This window comes from Lygodium microphyllum, chromosome 5 (genome assembly GCF_053477565.2).
Source record: "Lygodium microphyllum isolate KBCC chromosome 5, Lygodium_microphyllum_v1.1.10, whole genome shotgun sequence".
Taxonomy (NCBI): Eukaryota; Viridiplantae; Streptophyta; class Polypodiopsida; order Schizaeales; family Lygodiaceae; genus Lygodium; species Lygodium microphyllum.
In genome coordinates, this window is record NC_141139.1 from 110,238,510 (window position 1) to 110,259,613 (window position 21,104).

The window sequence follows — 21,104 nt, forward strand, 5'->3', positions numbered from 1 at the left end:
TAGTTAATCCAAAAGGCATAACAAGGAATTCATAATGTCCAAATTGAGTTCTAAATGCAGTTTTGAAAATCTCAAATGTGTCCAGCCGTACTTGATGGTATCCAGATTTAAGTTCTATTTTGCTAAATATTGCAGCCCCTTGTACTTTGTCCATAAGATCGTCTACCCTAGGGATCGGATATCTATTTTTGACAGTGATTTTATTTAGAGTACGATAATCAATGTGTATCTTATAAGTGTTATTTTTATTTTTAACTAATAGGACAAGTGCACCAAATGGAGAACCACTGGGTCTAACGAGTCCTAGGGTTAGCAATTCTTCAACTTGAGTTTGAATTTCTTTCTGTTCAATTTGATTATGTCGATAAGGTGCTTTACATGGTGGTTGAGAACCTAGAATTAAGTCTATTTTATGATCTTCAGGACGTGTGGGTGGTAACTCAGGTGGTAAGTCAGTAGCAAAACAGTCTTTAAATTGTGAAAGAAATTGTGCGTGCGTAGGATGCATCTTGTTTTCCTTAACTTCAATTTCATTCACCCAAATTAAATAGGATTTGCTACCTTTTCTTAATGCATGTTTAGCATGTGTATGACTGAGCAATGAAAAATTATCAAAAGTGTGCATACCATGCAATGTGATTTGTCTCCCATGAGAATGAATTACCATTGAATGCGTGGAATAATCTATATCGGGATTATACTGATGATGCCAAGGCATTCCTAAAATAATGTCACTAGATTACAAAGGCACAACTAAGCAATTTTTGCATTCAACATAATCACCAATTTTAATTTTTAAGTCATGTACTTCTTGTGTTCCATTGTATCTAGTGCTTAAGAATGCAGTCTTGACGCGATAATAAGTGGAAACAGTATGTAATCTCAATTATTTGACCAATTTTGTAGAAATGAAGTCATGTGTACTCCCATCATTATGTAAAATATTCTTTTCTTTACCATGCACAAGTCATTTCATCGTTAATAAAGAATGGGGATTTAGTATACCTGGTAAAGTATCAAAAGTAGTACCGTTATTATCATCGTCCTCTGTGAAATCTGGCATTTCTTCATGGTCTTCATCTTCAAGCACTCCCAAATAGTTGATGTGAACAGTTGGCTTTTTGCCGAGAAGTTTAAGAATGTTGGGATTTGGCTGAAGAGATGGCTTAGGATTTGGATTTGTGTTTGATGCTAAGGTAGGAGGTCATGTCCAAGATTTACGGAATGAAGATAAAAGGAAGCGGTTTTGGTTGAATCTTCAAAAATTAGAGTTGAATTGTTTTGTACCTCTACAAGCACCTCTTCAAAAGGGGGTTCTAAGATTGTTTTAGCAAGGTTTCCCATTCACTAATAAACAAGATCTTCCATCTCCTCTGACAAAGAAGGCTAATCCAATCGAGCACACAAGTCTCTAACATGGCTCACACATAAGACATGAAATATTTTGATAAAGATTTGACATGCTCACACAAGACATTAAATATTCATTTTTATTCTCCTTTCCCTTAAATCTCTGTTTGTTTTTTATCGAACTACAAGTCTACCTTCCCATCCACTCATGCTTGTGTGACCCAACCCTAAATAGGATCTTGCTGTGAGTACCAATGGAGTGGAATGGTTCCACTCCATCCGCTTCCCCTAAATGTGACTTCACCGCAACAACTTTGACAACGCTAGAGAGTTGTTGACTAACAATCATATTTGGCACACATTAGAATGTGATGTTTATCAAACTTTATCTACATCTAGTGTGCTATTCCACTCCACCCACTTCCCCTAGATGTGACTTCACCATAACAACTTTGACAGTTCAAGAGAAAGACTTAACAATCATCTTTGGCACACATTACAATGAGATGTTATGAAATCACCAAAATTGAACCAAACTGCAACTACATCTAGCCTTAAGCACATGCTTGAGATAAAGTCCATCCAATAGCTTCAACACATCCGTGAGAAAAGGGAGAGCTTCAAGCACTGAGTTAGAAGTGAGAGCTTCAAGTAGCGATATTTTTTACCTAAGATAATCCATCCAATAGCTTTAGCACACCCTTGAGAAGTGAGACTTTGAGTTGCCCCATATATGACATTCACCTGCCACTACTCCTTGGGTCAATTCATTGGCCTTAACAAAGGGGATTTGCTTCTTAACAATGGGATAATCAGCTAGTACTTCCTGAAATATAAGTGTGAGTGATTCTCTAGGGGTTTTCACATAGAAGTGGCATTGTAGGTATAGCACATCCTCATGAATTGTAAGTTTAGCACAACTTCAAGAAGTGAGAACTTGAAGAAGCAACCCTATATATAACATTCATGTGCCGCTATTGGTCTTGGCATTTAGCACATCCTCAAGAAGTGAGATCTTCAAGCACTATGTTTCCCTATACATGTGCCACTACTCCTTGGGTTCAATTCATTGGCCTTGGTGAATGGATATGCTTCTTAAAAATGGGATGATCAAGTACTTCCCAAACTCAAGCATGAGTGATTCTCTAGGGGTTCATGAAGTAGCCAATGAGAGCTTCAAGCATTGAGTTGCCCTATACATGTGCCACACTACTCCTTGGGTCAATTCATTGGCCTTGGCCAATGGACATGCTTCTTAACAATGTGATCAAACTATTAAGCGTGAGTTGTTCTCTAAGGGTAGGATGAAACTCAAGCGTGAGTAATTCTTTAGGGATTCACGTAGAAGTAGCCACAAACCCCCTTCGTATCACTACCTAGAATGGCACTCTTCTTTGCCTTCCCCATAATGGAGAGGCTCATTATGCTTCAATAATTTTTCAAAACCACTGCATCACTTCCTATAATGGCACTCTTCTTTGCCCCCCATAATAGAGAGACTCATTATGCTTCAAAAAAATTTCAAAACCACCACAAAAATGTCCAAAACTACAGAAAGATTTTTTAGGTCTTCTAATATTGACTTTTTTCTTCTTACTAATGGAGAGATCAACTCTTGTTTTCTATGCTTTGGATGATTCACACGGGCCTTGGAAAATCGTCCTCTGAATATTTCAACTAATTCTCTTGGCCCCTCCACTGTTGATTAGAACATAAAACACACTTAGAAAGGAGGACTCGAGAATAAAGAGGGTTCATAGGTCTAGCGGAGTGGAGGGTTTGATAGGTCTATGTCTATAGATCCCAACAATTTAAAAAACCACTCCAGAAATCAAACGATCACCCCTGAATCAATCAATTAATTATAAGGTGGTAGGCAATTAGGTCCATGTTGCAAGCTTAGTTTATTCAAGCATTTTTGCAGGTTTGTGATGGGTAGTATCGATGGGCTTATGAATTTGTTGAGTCAACAATCTCAATCATGCAGTTATGAAAATTTCTAACGCACAACGTGATTATGAAAATTTGTTGAGTTGGTCATAATCACACACAAAAAATGCATATGGGCTTTGGATAATAAAGTGAACACAATGACACAACCGTTTTCAATCCAAAAACGACAAGCGCAAATGATTTTAGATTGCCATAGCACCTTAAAATATTTGTGCAAATGGTTTAGACCTACAATATCAACCCTTCAAGACGCCTTTAAAAAGCACATAGGGTCATGCAACTTGAGTTGGCTTAATGTTTTCATGCAAAACATTGGTCATTGCAACTAGAACTTGTCCTCATTGTTTTCATGCATTGAACTATAGTTAGGAGAGCCAGCCATGTGGTTATCTTCATGCATGCACCCTTAGTCGTCCCATAAAAATTGGATGGAAAGTCATATGCAGGTTAATTGCATATGCAACTCTCGCACACATTCGATGGTTGGTCACTCATACAAATTTTGACAGTATTACTAAACACAAACAGGATTGATACAACTTTATATTATAAAGTCTATAGAGAGTAGAAGTTGCAGATAAAAGAAGCTGCTGATAAAAATAACAAAAACCTTTTAGAAAAATCCTTGTATATTTACGCCTGTTTGTAAAACCTATATACACACACAAACCCCTCTTCATCCATACATTTTTTTAATCTAACAAAGTACCCCCTACATGGGCTGTTTATTTGTCTAGGATGGCACACTCACCGATCAGTGGGAGAGCACTGAGTAGCGGCAACAATCCTAGTTGTGCCTGTTGCGGCAAAGGTGGCCCACTTCTCTCTACCACCAATAAGAATCGTCCATCAGCACTTCCGCAAACAAATACAAGCAGTAGCGGCAACAATCCTAGTTGTGCCTATTGCGGCAAAGGCGGCCTACTTCTCTCTACCACCAACAAGAATCGTCCATCAGCACTTCTGCAAACAAATACAAGCAGTGCCTTAAGAATTAGTAAACTAACATATTGCCCATAATATAATTGGAAGATAAAATTGCAGTATACAAAGGTTAGGTTTCACATTGGATTTCAATGATATGCAATCTAATTTGCAATGTGACCATATGATATTGCACGACATGATGTTGCGAGACTGCAACAGTCGTCGCAGAGATATATAACAAGCTAGTAGAGATATATAACAAGCTAGCGATGTTCCCTCTGGATAAGCATGCCACTCTCCTGCCATACACCTTCCATATTGGCACCTTCCATATTGGCCCAATCCCATTAGCCAACCTTACTAAAAAATTAGCTTCTTTCATCGAATAAATATAGTGTAGTTAGGCGGAAATTTGAGAACACCAACCAATCTTTGAGGTGAATAGAGAAGAGTCATTGACACCACCTTCCATATTGGCTTCATCCCATCCAACAATGTTACTAAAAGATGGTCTTCTATACTCGAGTAAATACAATCTAAATAGGTGAAAAACCAAGAATAGAAAAACTTCTTAGGGCAATAGGAAAGAGTCATTAATATCATAGTTAGTCAAATCATATGTTTGCCTCTATCCTAGTCAAGGCTTAGAGTACGTATTCAAATATTCTAGCTAAATATTTGACACAACTATCTTGCACTCTTGTTTGGAAGGCCACAAACATATGCAAGTCTTCATTGCTAATGATTAGTGAAGACTCCATCCATTACTCAACCAAACATGGAAAGTAGTTGTTAGGGTGCTCTTCCTAGTCTTGCAATGCTCTCACATAAACACCTGATATCTTTCATATGCATACTTGGACAAATCTATTTAAAGAAGTTCTCCCATTGTCTAGAAACAGTTAAACAAAAGTCTTTAATATATGAACCCTTAGCAATAATAATCTTATTATCTAGACACCCATATCATATATGTACCTTTCCTATACCAAAATAATATTATCAATAGTGCTATCATCCCCATTTTTGCAACAGTAGGCTTACACTTCTATTCCGTGTTGGAAGTAGCTCCTCTTGATGAGTGACTATACAATGGTGGTTATTATGAGCTAATCATCCCCACTTCCTCCTTGGTGTCACTTGCTATATAGATCATGATTCCACCACAAGGTTGTAGAGCACGTTGCAACATCTGAAATTTGGGAAAAAATATGTGGGAGTTGTTCACATGATGTTTGATGTAGATTTTGTTATGAATTAAAAATTAAAAATTGCAACATCATTTAAGCAATGAATAAGAGTGTTACTACAAGTATCATTTAGGAGACCAAGTTCTGTATATCATTCAATGTTTTTAGTAACAATGAACACTATTAGAGATGATGAGAATTTTGAGACTAGTTTCTCAAGCATTTCCAAAATATATATTTGGGACGTGGCTATAAGCACCAATATGAGCTTTGAAAAAGGTGTGCACATTATAATCGCCAATATTTCCACATGTAAATACAAGTGCTTGTACTAATCCCATTTAAAATATTGCCTAACCAAAATGACAAAACATATTCAAAGACTAGTAGAAAATACTTACAACCATGGATTTCCTTTCTTCATTTTGATGATATGATCTAGCTTAAAGGTAAGTCCATAAATCCTATTGCATATTTTGTTTTAGTTTTCCTCTTCTTTGTGTCATTTAAGATAGATTAACTCACCTAAGTGCATTGTATATTGTAGATAGTAAAAATTTTCCCTTTTTTGTGTGTTCTTATGGGCTAGGTGGATGTGTGGGTGGGTTGATGGGTGCATGTGTAGGGCATATAATTTAGTAATATCATTGGAACAAGGGTGATTGTGTTGCAATTAGGCAATACGATCAATCTTCATTCCACATATGCTAGGTACAAGCATGCACTCGAAAATTGATATTTCATTATTTTTAAAATTTGATTTATAATTTGGTTAAAAATAATGATTAATTATGAAATAAAAATTATAAAATTAATTAGTAATAGTTATAAAACTAGTAAATCAATTGTAAAGTGATTTGGAGAAAGAGAGAAAGAGAAAGTAGAAAGCTAGAGTAGAGAGTAGAGAGGGGAGAGAGAAGAAAGTTGAAAGAGTGAGAGACAAAGAGAGTGGAGAGAGTAGAGAGAGAGTGGAGGGAGATTGGAAATCCATATAGCTTAACTTAAAGGACCACAATGACAATCTCCTCAAAAGGCTCTAGTCAATGAGATCCAACTCAAGAATCCAACAAATCGAGGAGTGGGTTATGACAACATCTTTTATCTCTACAATTAATGAAATGCAAGCACATTGCAACTCTCCAAACATTGAGAAGAGGATTGGTAGACTCTAGCAAACTATTGAACTACATCAAATCGCATTTATACCAACAAGAGTTTCTAACAAAATTGCAAAAAAAAAAACTACGCTAAATACAATCAGTATTTCCTATGTTAAAATTACCATAATAATTGTCTTGGTATATGCATCAATAATACATGGTTGAATATTCTAACACATATTCCAATTGAGGATACCATTGCATATTCTAGCGTAAGTATTGGCGCATATTGTAGCATGCATTCTTACATAGTTACCGATGTACTTTCAATTTACCCCTCGAGCGAAACTTTTCTTTTCTTTGTATAATTTACAAGGATATGTGTACCAAGAGCGAGCTAGAGCGAAGGTGACCAAAAACACAATGGTAAGAGCTCATCCCCTCATAATTTTCAGTTTTTTGGTTTCTTTATTTGCTTCATTTCTAAGAACTTTCTCTTCTCCACATTATCATTAAGAAAAGCCATGGCTTCAAGATGGAGTTTGTTGTTTTTGCATATATATACATGAAAAATCCACATTTTAAGCTTTGTTGTGATAGATTTGAGTGAGAGAGTTTAAATATGTGCGTGAACTCAAGAGAAATTTAAAGAATAACAATGTACTTTGTTATTGTCAATTTTAGTTCCATAATCATGAAATTTATACGTAAGTAAGAGATATGAAGAGAAAGGCATATAATATTATGGTTTGGTTGCTTTAGAAAAAGAGAGAAAGATAAGGAGATTAGGGAAAAAAAATAAAGAGAAAGAGAGAGAGATAAGGAGATTAGGGCAAAAAATAAATACTTTCTTGGCTTATTTTTTTCTTTAGAAGAGAAAGAGAGAGAGATAAGGAGATTAGGGAAAAAAAATATTTAATAGAGAAGAAATCAAGGGAGATAGAAAAAGATTACTAAAGAGACAAGTGTGAGGTATTTTAAACCTAGATATAAATTATCTAGTAGGCATATACAAGTAGAGGTAAGCTTCTTATGTGTAGAGGCAACCAAAGTAGAAAACATTGAACATCGATATCTCCATCAAGCATCCATCAAGTATGCTAGTTAACATTGTTGATTATAGAAAAATTTATTTAGTACAATTACCGGTTTGCTATAGAAAACATGACAAGTCAATTTTAATTTTGTTTTACCTTGCATTAACTGAGATTTAATATTTTGATACACTTCTTTATAATTAGCGTTATTGTTTATGTTTAAGAGGTCTTAGGTACATTTTCAGACATTTTTGTGTGAACTGGATCTACCTCAAACAAGTTTGAAATGTTATCTCAATAAGGTGAAGCAAGCACCATTTAGCTCGTAAGTCAAACACACAAGGAACTCATTTTTTCCAACTATTTGGAGGTGAAGGATTTTTTCAGCTTGATTGAAGAATTTTAGTACTTTTGACATTGATTCTATAATTTGGTGGTTTTACTTGGTCTATATTGAATGTTGGAAATCCTTATTGTTTTCAAGATAAAGACATACTTGGATATGTTGAAGGTGACCAAGATGGATGTATACTCAAACCTTAAGAACTGTAGAAAGAAATACATGGAAAAAGCTAAAAACTAATAAGAGAAAATTGTTGAGGTTTTTAAGTTTTAAAAATTTTTTGAAAGATAAAAGGTCTTCGATTTTTGAGGGGCTGCTTGAATATTTGGTCAAAGGAAAAATCACAAGGAGGGCTACCAAAGGACGTTCAAGAACGACCGGTATAACTAAGAGGAGCTGGCTTTTGTTGTTGTAGGAGATATCAATAAAGGGTGGCATTGTTTTGAAGGACATAACCTCAAATTTTGGGAAGTATTGAAGGTTCACCATCAAGGCAAATCATCAAGGTTAAGTACTATGGTGGTCGTCAACATGGAAGTGCTGGTTTAGAAGAGTCCAATATGGGTGGCAATGTTTCCGAAGACCTTGTTTGATAACTTGATGGATTAAGCTCAATATTTTTCTAATATTTGAAGATGAGTGATTAGAAGAGTCCAACAAGGGTGGTAACATTTGCAAAGACCTTGTTTCATAGCTCAATCATTTAAGCTCAATATTTTTTGCTTTTTGAATATGAATGATGGTCTTCATGACCAGGTGGAAGGTGGCTATTCGAGGATTCGAAGATCGATAGAAAATTGGGGTTGATAAGATATATTGAACAAAAAAAATAAAGCTTGAGCAATAATTATGAGGCTAAGCTCTCATTCGGGGGGTGAATCGGATAATTCTTAAAAATACAATTTGATCGTGGAGTAGGTTTTCAAAGTGTTCAGGGCGGCCACATTTTCAAGAAGACTATATTGGATGTAAGGCTTGATTAAGGTGCAAATCAATAGAGTTGATTAATCACATCATCCTTGAAGAAGTTTCATCCGCTAGAATTTGCATGTTTCAAGTATTTGAGCATTTGAAAAGAAATGAAACTGATGTGTGATAATAGAATATCATTTGAGTATAAGTCAATGTTGTTGGAATTGCTACTGTGTTGAAGACTATAGCTATGGATGAATGTGGGCAACAATTTATGTTTGTCAAAGTGGATTGTGATGGTAGGCCTCTTCAAACACTTGAGGGCATGCTAGGAGGTACTTGACGAGGGACTCCATGAGGTGGTTGTTATCAAGTCTTATATTCTTGGATCCTTTTTTATGTGTGATTTTATTGCCTTGCACCTATTGTATTCAAAACTTTAGGGATGTGAGAAAAAGGATCTCTTTTTTTTCTTCTAGCACTTTTTAATGGGATACATGTATTCTACTAGATCTCTGATTGTGAGGTGATATCTTATTTGGTTGAATGGGTGAAGGAGTTAGGGGGATGCACATCAAAACATTGAGTTTCATGCATTCTAGAAGGAGTCTTTTGGATAGAAGAAATTGAATTTTCAGAGTCTTAAAGACATCGCACTAAGCCATAACTTATGCCAACACTCTTTTTTCTTGCATGTATTGGGTTGTGTGAAAGATTTATTCTCCCTCATTGCTCATGATACATTATTTTTGGTGCCCCCATACCCCTGAGGAGCATCGAAAGTGATTTGGTGCTATTTCTTTGCAGTTATTGGTTATAGACATTGTGACATTTCACAAGAGATTGGACAAATATGTTTATGCTTGGGTGGATTCTATGGAGTAGTGTATGTGTATGTTTGATATTGTGGGTGATGAAGATATGGTGAATTTTTCCTTAAAATGATTGAAGGATTATGCCTTTAAAGTTATTAGTTGTGTTCTAGATTATATTCTCAGCAGTTGTGGGAAAGTCTCTCTTGGTTTATACAGAGTTTTTTCTTTATTTGTCATGTAGGTTCTAGCATGAGTGACTAGTCATATAGAAAGTTTTAAGGTGTAACGTGTCCACCTATTCACTTGTAGCACACATCTTAGTACTGCCCATCAGGAAGAGAGTCCAGAAAGCGCCGCCCGACACTCGCACAGAAAGTCATGAGGTTTGCAATCTAGGTCTTCCTGAGTCTGCCACACGAAGCCAAAGCATTCCGGCCATTCCCACTTAGGATCGACCTGAATCAGGGTTTTCCTAGTGGTCAAATTCCTAGAACCGTAGCTAACGTCGAACCCCAGGTGAACTACTTTACACAGAAATGTCAGGGTCGAAGCGGATTCATACTGCACTTGGTTCAAGGAGAATGGAAAACGAGAGGGATGCAAAGCTCGACCTATCTACCAGTAAGGCGTAGTCCCATTCCATTCCCCTAAAACAACATAAATCGGGACTCTAGTATCCTAGATTCTAGGTCATCGTTCCTTACTATCAAATTCCTTCGAGAAAAGTTCCCGGTTCAATTGGGACCACCCTTCCATAGGACGGACCCATGGTCACATCCACTGCACTTTCCTCAGGGTTTCTTTAGTTATCTAATTACCTATCACATTTAGTTTGACATGCAAAAATAGTTTCCTTAATTAGCCAATTATTCATCGGTTCCTTCACGTAATCTTAGCACTTACATAGAAAAACAATGTCAAAAAAGTTTCTTTTCAACAATTGATCTTATTTATCAGTCTTTGGAATACGGCATATAATCCAGCCCATAGGCTATTCCATAATCCACCCGAAGGCAATTCCATAATCCGCCCGAATGCAATTTCACCAATCCTCAGGGATTACTAATCCAAGTTTCTGCCCGTAGACTACTATGCGGGACTCGAGATCCAATCCTGAGTCACGTCGGTGTACCTTTAGAGAGAAGATATTTGTACTGGGCTTCCATGGACTCTTTCCATTGTTCCTTTTGTGGTGATGGCATGGCATTAGTATAAGAGACTGGGTCTTCTCAAATATTGACAGCATTCTCAAGAATATCAATATCATAAACATGACAAGTACCATGCTCACTATCAATTGGAAGATCAATGCCAAGATCATCATCAACAATAATAGGTGCAAGTTGTGAATCCGGATTTTAAGAGTCAATATTATCTCGTAAAGAGGGTTCATCATCATATAGAAAAGGAAAAGAAGTGAGTAATGACTTTCTATCATCAACATCGTCTAGTGATCACGTCCACCCACCAAGCGTCCTCCTGCTCCAAGTAGCACCCACGGAGATACCTCTCGCGGTGGGTTTGGTCCACGTACCCAGTGCGGCTAACAACCCCCTTGGATAGGGTTAGGCAGACAATCGAGGTAACTCATGCTGCCTCTCCCTCCAGGCCTTAAACCTGAAGCATTAATTATTTTTCCATCTTTAGTTCCTTGAGCAAAGCAATACAAACAGTGCTCCTAACTATACAAACACAATCAATCCAGTGGTCTTTATTTGGTCAACTGCTAAGGTGTGAATCCTCTTCTCCGAATGCATCCAACATTCAATCCGGGATCAATTGCGACTTGGCAAGATCCCAAGGGTTTCGTTGCTTGTTTACCCTTTTATCCTTGCATTAGGGTTTATACCCTATTAACCCAAATTAACCAGCACCTTAGGTTCCTCAAATTAAGACAGTAAATCCTGGGCAACCTTGTCGCCCTAACTGGATTGGTCAATGTCTTGCTAGGCAATTCATAGTTACCCTAACTTGGCAACTCAGCCTCACAGAAAGTGATGTACCAGGATGACTACTCATCCTCTTACAAATTAACTTGTACTTAGAACCTACCAACCCTTGTTCTAAAGAGTCAAAAATCTATCTTGTGACTTAAACACAAGGCCATGCGACGTTGCAACTTGTTGTACGAGACAAGTGTCGCACCTAGCTTGTGGGATCATTTCTCCCATCAAACGACGTTTCTTGGTCAAGAAATATGTTTAGTCACGATGTAGGGTTTGGGAGTCCTCTTGACCCAACCCAACCCTAACCCTACTAGGCCAACAACGTTTGTCCCTAGGGTTTCTAAACTCAATCGGAAGTCTAGTATTAGGCCAATTTGTCCTAGGGTAAAAACCCTGGATCCTTATTGTATGGGCGTCTAACTAACACTAACATTCCGTGAATGTGGGTAGAACCTTTGAGGTCGAAATTATCAAGTCGGTTTTTTCGAGTGTGATACTAAGTAGAATTTTAACACGGCTTAGCTCTACCTAGCGCATTGAAGTGGTCATCATTTGAGTTACACCCTTACAACAAATTACCTAACTGATCCAATTGTCTTGCGACTTATGGTGATCTTTCCTTAGAAGAGATGCAAATCCTTTTCCTAAGAGATGTATATAAATGCAAAACATACATTCCACGCAAATATGCGATTCATAGCCTTTTCCTTCTATGCAGCTAAAAGATTTCAATGATCATTTCTTTTCCCTTGCGCTAAAACTATAATGATGCAACAGAACCAAGCTTTAATGATTGATAATTTAGGACTAACTCGTATAGAAACTTACGTTGAGTTTTAACAAGAATTATACCTATAAACCTTTTGTCCAATGCATTGAATTCATGATTTAATATGAAATGCATCTTTTTTTAAAACAACTTCGATAGAGAAGTTCATGCATGACAAATGTCATAAGACTATTGTTGACTTAATCCGTTCAGCGGCACTTAACCCGACTTAAAAATGAAAGCATCCTCACATGAAACAAGTATGTTCATGGTTTCCTTTTCATGCAATGCAATTCTTTGGACAATATTCAATGGTGTCTAAGATTAACCTTTATACAAATCACGTCCATGGATTTAAATCATAAGTGCAACATGAGACAAGATCTATCCTTCTTAGCACGATCCCTCTTCTAATTTATGCATTATACATTCAAGGGAATTGCAACTACCCTTGTTGATGGAAGTGCAAACAATTTCAATTAATCAGCATGCACTAAAATTTGTAAAACAAATGGATGAATGCATTTAAATTTTTCAAAAAAACCCATCGTGCTTAACGCATCCCTTTCATGCAAGAAATACAATTGGAACCTGGGCATGAGGACTTTCAGCGATGTCCACGCGTAAACTTGGGTTGAAGGCTCCCGTATGTGCACCTCGCATCTTTTGTTTTGGGGCCATCGATGACGTAGATTCTTGACTCCGCAAACTCATCCTTGCCTTTATCCGACCTACGAACTCCCTCTAGGCTTTGGGAATTCAGCCTCAAAATCTGCCTACTCCCTCCCTTGTGCAGAAATTATCTTTACAAGGCATGGTTATAAAAACCCGGGGAAGGCCATGTGTACAAGGCTTATAGAATCCTTATTTTAGAAGCTTCTTAAGAAGCTTTCAAGAAGCTTCTGTTCCACAACAGAATGACGTGGAGGGGGAAAGGAATGATTGGTGGAGAGGATGATGGGCAAGGCAATGACAACGAGGAGTATGATGATGATGGTGGCTGTTGGGTAGTGTAGCGTGGCACAGAGCAGGAGTAGGCGGCGTTCTCGACGATGGCGGCCAGCACGGCACGGCAGCAGCTTCTCTGACTTCCCCCTCCAAGCTTAAGGGGGAGTTTATATAGTGTGTAAGGGGGGGGGATCCACACACGTGGAGGGACACATGATCTCCTCCCTAACTCCTCTCAACTCCACTTTACTCACTCCCTCTCACACTCCTCTCCCCTGCCATGCATCGGCTGAGGGGGGAGGGGTTTATAGTAAAAAAATTTGCAAAATTTTAACCATTATCCTTTTGCCTTTCCCATAAAGGGTGTTCTTGTGTAGCCTTGCGGTCTTCAAGTCACGACCTCTTTTTACACATCACGAAGCTGAAATTTTTTTCAATGCACGCGGAGTAAGTGCTTTGCCAAGATCTTTTTGTCGTGGGGAGGTTATTTTAAACAGTCCTTACGCGAGATGTGCGGGGTTTTGAAGTTCGATTAATTTTTTAGGCAGAAATATTACATTCTCTCCCCCTTAGAGGAATCGAGATGTCCTCATCTCAAGAAGAGCTGGGGGTATTGTTGGTTGAGAGTACTTTCATCCATCCAAGTGGCATCCTCTTCGGGATAATCTTTCCACTGGACGAGATATTCTCTCAAGGTTTTGGATCTCAAATGCCTCTCCCTAACATCTAGGATCCTGTTAGGCCGTAGCTCAAGGACTCCTTGGCTAGGCATTACAACTTGTTGATCATCAAGTACGTGACTAGGGTTAGGCACATATTTCTTCAGTAGGCTAATATGGAATACATTATGAACTTTTAGGTTCTCAGGGAGTTGAAGTCTATAAGCATTAGGCCCTAGGCACTTGAGGATCTTGTATGGTCCACAATACCTTGGACTTAGCTTTTTGCATTCACCTAAGGATAGGGAACTCTTCTCTGGGCGTACGCGAATGAAGACCATGTCACCTTCAACGAAGGATCTGTCTTGACGTTTCAGATCCGCATAAGCGTTCTGTCTATCCTTGGCGGCTTGGATGTCATGTCTTATTGACTTGATTTGGTCATCCATATCTTCCAACATCTGCTTTGAAGCTCCAACCCTCAAGGTTGGATCCGAAAAGTTTAAAGTACGGCAATCGTGCCCGTACAATGCTTGAAAAGTGGTCATCTGAATGCTTTGTTGGTAAGAAGCATTGTAAGCAAACTCAACGAGTGGCAAATATTGAATCCACTTTTTGGGTTCATGACAGTAGTGTGCCCTTAGCATATCCTTAATAACTTGGTTGACTCGCTCCATTTGACCATCCGTTTGGGGATGATAAGCTGTACTGAAACAGAGTTGAGTCCCAATGGCTTCGAAGATAGCCCTCCAGAAATGTGATGTGAAGAGAGAGTCACGATCACTAATGATTCTTCTGGGTAACCCATGCAGTTTGAATACCTCCTTGATGAACAACCTTGTGATGTCTGAGGCTTTATAGTTTGTCTTAACAGGAATAAGATGTGCAATCTTGGTGAGCATATCAACCACAATCGTAATGGAGTTTTAACCTCCCTGAACTTGGGGCAGGCCAACAACAAAGTCCATACTAATGAATTCCCATTTCATTTGGGGAATGTCAAGTGGTTGCAACTTCCCTGGCATTTTGACATGTTCTCCCTTAATACGTTGACAAGACAAACACTCAGTGACATATTTGAGAACGTCACCTTTAAGCCTTTCCCAATAATAGCTCTTTTTGACTGCATTGAGGGTCTTGGCATAGCCATGATGCCCTAAAAAAGGGGAGTCGTGAGCTTCCCAAAATATCTTCTGCTTGAGGGACGGGCTTGCCAGTATACATAATCTCGTTCTATAGTAGACAAGTCCACTATTGATAGAGAATTCTAGATACTTTTCCTGTAGCTTTGGGTCTTGATCCTTGATAGGTATCTCCCTTAGCATCTTCTAGTATGTTGGATCATGGCATGCCTCTTCTTTAGCTAGCTCAAGAATTGGGTTGTTTGGCATGGATACCTTTGTGGCTAGAGATCTAGCTGTTGATGGATCTTGTTAAATCAGAGAATTTAGAAATGCTTTGCGATTGAGTGTGTAATATTCCCGTTTGAAAAATATTGCTAGTCCGACTTTCCACAACCCACGTGAAACTCATGCAAAGGTTAATTCCCGTATCGGAGTTACCGACAGTGCAATCTATAAACCGTACTAAGGAATCATGACCTCTCCATTGGCAAATCGGGGCCGAGGTTCAAAACCCGCATAATTGCAGGTGAACTCCCTCTTGGAAGGAGGTCAAGAGGATAATGATAGGATTATTGCAAATTTTTTTATTTACCTTCCCCAGCCAATGCATGGCTGAGGGAAGGGAATGGGCCATTAAAGGCAACTTGAGGAGGTGGGGGGAGGATGCCATGCAAGGGGGCCACATAGGGGGGGGAGGTCCCCTCTCCCCCAGACTATAAATACACCCCTCTAAGGGGGTGAAAGAGAGAGGACGACGCCAGACTGTGGAGGCATTGAAGCTGTTGTTGTGCTGCGTGAAGGAGAAAGGAGCTGCTGTAGTTTGTGGAGCTGCCGTGCGGGAGGGAGTCGCCAGTTCAGAATGCCGCCGCTTGAGGCCTGAGGCCACCGCTGCCATCGCCAAAAGCTACCATCAAGCCTCCAGATCACCGTCTCCACGCTGCCACGTGCTGCCTAAAAGCTTCTAAGGGGGCTTCTCTAAGCCCCCTTTCCGTGGATTTCCCACACAAGCCATATTAACCCCAATTTTAAAGCCCCCCTTCCTGTGGATTCCCCATAAAGCCCATTTTAGCCCCGGAATTTAAGGCCCTTCATATTGGGTCCCCCCACAAAGTCCATTTACCCCGGGATTTAAACCCCCCTTCCCATTGAATCCTCAAAAAGGCCATTTTCACCCCCCGGGCTTCGAAGAGGAAGCCTATAAGGCCTTCCTACCAAATATCCCTCAAGCCCTAGGCCCGGTTCCTTGTAGTGAAAAAGAGGGATTTCCCTAAGCCCCTTCCCACTCGGTTTCCCCCATAAGCCCATTGAAGAGGATTTCCTTAAACCCTAGGATTTTGAAGAAATTAAGCATAAAGGCCTTTCCACCAATCACCCATAAGGCCCTAGGCTTGGGATTTAGAGTTCCCTTTTTTCGCAAGGCCCACAAAACCCTTCCTAAACCCAGAATTTCAAGGTGAAGTATAGCTCTCAAGCCTCCATTGTCCAAGGGCCCTCACAGGAACCCTAAGGCCTCCCAAAGCCAAATTCCACAAGTCGAAACTTTGCTCAAGGAAGCCATACCTCAAAGGAGATTGTGCGTACGAGGGAGACAGGCCAAGATCATAAGACTGGGAGCCAATGCAAGAAGTTCCAAATCCACGAAGGCTAACCAAAAGTTGAATCCAGGATGGCCCCTAAAAAGTCACAAGGCGCAACCGTAGGAGGATCATCTCCCAATATTCATGTGGATATTTCACCGAACCCACAAGTCTAGATTTTCTTCCTATTTTTGATTTACGTCGAGGTATTGCAATTATGCATGGTTATTTCATGGAATTAGGATGCACTTATGCTTGTCAAACCCACCTAGTTTGATGCGAATGAATTACATTGGCTATTTTTAAAAGAAGTAACTCACGATTGAAGATTGGGCGTTTGTATTTTTCAATGGAATGAACAAAAAAAGAACATAAGATGTCTATGCATTCTTAGCAAGTTGTTTTTGTGCATTGTAAAGTAACGAATCTAGATCAACTAATTACTATCATTACAAAGTCGAAATTATTGTAGTACACCTTCGATTATGCATGGAAAGAATAAATCGCATGTCGCATTATTAGACAAATATTTATTCGTAATGATTCATTAAAAAGTCATTATCAACCATAGGAAACTACAAAGCATGGAAAGATTCTAAAGTTGCATGAAGTAGGTTAACTCTAGCTTCAATTGGCATAAATATCATTTAAACTGCGTAGTAATTAGGAAAGGTTGCATAATGCCCATTCGTCGTATGAATAAATTCATTCAAAAACATAGTTAGGGAAAGGTTGCATGGTTCATTTTAACATAAAACCCTAAAAGCTTAGTGGCATGAATCGTGAATGCATGTACTAGTAGGATCAATGGAAATTATGCCGTAACTTAACATGCGCTTTGATATTTCCTTAAACCCCAAGATTTTGATGAAATTAAGCATAAAGGCCTTTCCACCAATCACCCATAAGGCCCTAGGCTTGGGATTAAGAGTTCCCTTTTTCGGCAAGGCCCACAAAACCCTTCCTAAACCCGGAATTTCAAGGTGAAGTATAGCTCTCAATCCTTCGTTGTCCAAGGGCTCTAATATTTCTGTGATAATATTTCTAAACCCCATGATACTCACGCAAGGGAATACCAGCATTGTGGTCACGGACAGTACGGTCTCCATAGGCCAATTGAGACTTAGGACTATGGATTAATGAAAACCCATGCTCTTCATAGGAACCTCCTCTTAGGAGGCCAAAAGGATAATTTTTAGAAATATGACAAAAAATTTTTATTATCCCCTCTTTCCCTCAGCCGACAGTCATGCTGGAGGAGAGGGGAATAGCAAGGGTGATTAAGCTCCTTGTTGGAGCTCGCAGAAGGGCGAATGCCATGCGTAAGGGCATGTGGGGGAGGGAGGATCCCCTCCCCTCAGCTATAAAAACCTGTGGGAGGGGAGTGGGAAGATAGAGAGCCCTCACACTGCTAAAGCTGTCGTAGAGGAGGAGAAAAAAAACGTTGTGATAATCAGAACGTGCCGTGTGAGAAGGGAGAGAGCCGTCAGCTGTTGCAACAGTGCTGCTGCCACAGGCTGAACACGCCATCATTCAGTCTGCCTTCTGCCCGCCATTATCTCATCAAAATCATCCTCTCCTTGCCCACGTGGATAAATTGAGTCCATAGAAGCTTCTTGGAAGCTTCTAAGGGGAGGGATCTAAGCCCCCCTTCCTGTGGGCTTTCTTAAGCCCTCCTCTAGAGGGTTTTTATAACCCCTTTCCATCCCCGGGATTTAAACCCTTATCGTGAGTTTTCCCCCCAACAAAAATCTCTCTTTAAAGTCATTTCCTATTGCCTCTTAGGTAGGCTTTTATAACCCCAAACCCCCTAGGATTAAAGCCTTTCCAAGCTTGTTCTTTTCCTTCCCCCCCTCCCCCCCAAAATTCCTTAAAAGTCATTAAACCCCCTTTCTATGAGGCTTTCATAAGGCCCTTTCCTTGTGTTTTGTTTATATATAATCCCCCGAGATTTAAGCCCCTTTTCCCCCCTTTTCGTTCCGTTAGCTGGGTTTTAAAACCCCTTTCCGTGGACCCGTTTTCCTTTACCCCTACAAGCAGGTTTTACAATCTAGGGATGAAGTCCTAATCGTGAAATCCACTACTTCAAGAAGGAAACCTATAAAACCTTCATAGTCGATTCCGAAAGACGGTGCAAGTGGTCACAAAGGGAGTTTCATTAAAAGGAAATAGCTTACGATCAAGGAATTGGTCATTTGTATTTTTCCAATGGAACGAATGAAAGGACATAAGACGTCTATGCATTCTTAGCAATTTGTTATATGCATTACACGTAACGAATTTAGATCAACTAAAGATCATCTTTTCAAAATTATTATTGTACACTTCGATTAGGTATGGAAAGAATAAATCGCATGTCGCATTATTAGGCAACTTTCCTTCGAAATGATTCATTAAAAGAAGTTGCTAATAATCCATAAGAATTTGCAACGCAGGGAAATGGTTCTTGAGCTGCTTAAAGTAGATTAAACACTAGTCAATTGGCTTAAATCTCAAACAACTACGTAAAAAGTTATGAGAGGTTGTGTAATGCTCATTCAGCATACAAATATCTCATCTAGAAAAGAAGTTAGGAAAAAAAAAGGTTGCATGGTTAAAAATAAAATCCAAAAGCTTAGTAGCACGAATCTTTTTTGCACGTCATAGGGGGATCAATTGGAATTATGCTATAACTTAACATATGCTTTGATCTTAATCAGAAAATTTAGGGTTTGTAAATCAAATCATACGTAGGTAATGAATCATGTGGTTACGAAAATGGTAGCGTAATTATCTTCAAGAATAGGCAAGTAAAATTGGTTTAACCTAAACACCTAAACTGCGAGGGACTCGTTTAGGGATGGTTAAATCAATGCAACATATCTCAAGTGCTAACTAGGATTCAACGCGTTGAGGACGTGACCCAATCGCTATTATTGCCAAAGTTGAAATGCTTGTACCTAAAGACTTGCCCACATTCACGAAATGTAGGGACAATAGGACGTACTTGTGAGAGACAATCTAGGGTTTTTACCCTAAGGATTGCTCGCTAAAAGGATGAAACTCGATTTGAATTTGGAACCCTAGGACCGACAATGTCGGCCTAATGCAATCAGGAATAGATTGTTATGAAGACACCCTAACCCTATTTCCTATCTAATCATGATATCGTGATTAGAAGATGTCGTTGATGGGTAGAATAGTCCCGTGGATTAGGTGCAACACTTGGCAACAAGTTACAGAGTCGCATGATCTTGTGATTTGATCACAAGGGAATGGCCAATTCCTCTGAATGAGACTGGCAGATTTTTATGCAAGTTTATCTTGCAAGAGGATGAATAATCGTCCTGCTATAGTACCTTTCATGGGTAAAGTGACCAAGATACAGGGATTAGATATTTGCTTGGAAGAAAAAGGCCAATCAGTAAATTGGAATAACATATTTACTGCTAATAGAACTTAAGATATTGGTTAGGTTGGGTTAATAGGGTACGGCCCTAACCCAAGGATATAAGGGTTAACAAACAAACCCTTGGGGATCTTGCCAAGTGGCAATTGATCCCGGTTCGAGTGCTAGATGCATTCAAAGAGAACGATTCGCTCCTTAGCAGTTGGCCAAAATAACGACCACTAGAAATGCTTGTGCTTGTAACAGTTTAGAGAGCACTGTTTGCTTTGTTTGCTCAAAGAATTAAAGGATGAATGGATATCTAATGCTTCAGGTTGAAGGCCTGAAGGGAGAGGCAGCTTCAGTTACCCTTGACTGCTTGCCTCGCCCTAATCAAGGGGGTTGTTAACCGCGCCATGAAGGTGGACCAAACCCGCCGCGAGAGGTGTCTCCGTTGAGCGCTACTTGGAGCAGGAGGATGCTTGGGTGCCAGAGGGGGCTCTGGCCGTAAATCCCTCGCCTTCCGGGCCCTGCACAAGAGGCCAACATGACTCGGGATTGGATCTCGAGGCCCGCATACTAGTCTACGGGCGGAATCTTGGATTAATAATCCCTGTGGATTGCTGGATAGCCTTCGGGTGGATTATGGATAAGCCTACGGGCTGGAATTTATAGATTTATTTCAATGATAAATATGATAAGTTGTGAAAAGGAACTTGTTTGACATTGCTTTTCTATGTCAAGTGCTATGATTATGTGAAGGAACCAGTGCCTAACGGGCTAATTAAGGAAGCTGATTGATGCATGTTCTACTAAATGTGGTAGGTAATTAAAAAACTAAAACAACTTGAGGAAAGTGCGATGGATGTGGCCATGGGTCCGTCCTACGGATGGGTGGTCCCAGTTGGCTGGGAACTTTTCTCAATCATGATGGACAGCGAGAAGATCGTTCAAAGAACACGAACAGCAAGAGCATTGACCTAGAATCTAAGTTACAATAATCTTTTGACTATGCCTTATGTTAGAGAGGTCGAGCCTTACATCCCTCTCGTTTCCCATTCTCCTTGAACCAAGTGCAGCATGAATC